Raw genomic sequence first — 1,210 nt, forward strand, 5'->3', positions numbered from 1 at the left:
ATGCAGCTCACTGCACACATAATCCCCAGATTTCCTGCATCAATCCAGCACCAGCCACATACTATAGTATTCACTGTAGTATTTTTGCAGACTTTACTGTAGTGTTGTGGACCTGACTGTAGTCTACTGTAATATTTACAGTTTACTGTAGTTTAAATACTGTAGTATTTTTTTACTATAGATATTTCTGTAGTGTTTTTTGTGGACATTAATGTCAATGTTAATGTTTTTGTTTTATTATCTTTGACATACAAGTGGGGGCTTTCTCCTTGAGGAAACCTACTGGACAAATACTAAAACAGCTAATGTCCATACCTGTAGGTAGACAGGACTGGGGTCTGAACGGATAGTTTAGAGATTCTGCTCTTTTCTATAACCTGTAGGGAAGACAATATATGGTCTATACTTGGCATGTTGGTTTCTCACTTATGGGTGGTACAACGAGTCAGAGTGGAAGGACATACTGCTCAACACGGGCCAGAACCTAATCCCCCAGACAGGGAAAAGAAAAAGGCAGCGTAAACCTGAAGAACTGTAATATCCTATGTTTCACAGAGTTGTGGCTGAACAAGGACATCAAATCAAATTGTATTTGTCACATGCGCCGAATACAACAGGTGTAGACCTTACAGTGAAATTCTTACTTACGAGCCCCTAACCAACAGTGCAGTTTCAAAAGATACGGATAAGAATAAGAGATAAAAGTAACAAGTAATTAAAGAGCAGCAGTAAAAAATAACAATATATACAGAGGGGTGCCGGTACAGAGTCAATGTGTGGGGGCACCGGTTAGTTGAGGTAGTGTGTACATGTAGTTAGAGTTAATTAAAGTGACTATGCATAGATGACAACAGAGAGTGGCAGTGGTGCGGAGAGGGGAGGGGGGCAATGAAAATAGTCTTGGTAGCCATTTGACTAGATGTTCAGGAGTCTTATGGCTTGGGGGTAGAAGCTGTTTAGAAGCCTCTTGGACCTAGACTTGGCGCTCCGGTACCGCTTGCCATGCGGTAGCAGAGAGAACAGTCTATGACTAGGGTGGCTGGAGTCTTTGACAATTTTCAGGGCCTTCCTCTGACACCGCCTGGTATAGAGGTCCTGGATGGCAGGAAGCTTGGCCTCAGTGATGTACTGGGCCATACGCACTACCCTCTGTAGTGCCTTGTGGTCAGAGGCCGAGCAGTTGCCATACCAGGCAGTGATGCAACCAGTC

General features: G+C 43.6%; 1 non-coding gene across 1 annotated transcript; it reads right to left on the reverse strand.

Annotated features, from left to right (window-relative positions):
- Window positions 1-256: 256 nt before the first annotated feature.
- Window positions 257-312, reverse strand: LOC111964557 (U7 small nuclear RNA). Its single transcript, XR_002877411.1, has one exon. It is a non-coding gene; the product is annotated as a U7 small nuclear RNA (small nuclear RNA).
- Window positions 313-1,210: the final 898 nt, after the last annotated feature.

The sequence above is a fragment of the Salvelinus sp. IW2-2015 genome, linkage group LG5 (assembly GCF_002910315.2).
Source record: "Salvelinus sp. IW2-2015 linkage group LG5, ASM291031v2, whole genome shotgun sequence".
Lineage (NCBI taxonomy): Eukaryota > Metazoa > Chordata > Actinopteri > Salmoniformes > Salmonidae > Salvelinus > Salvelinus sp. IW2-2015.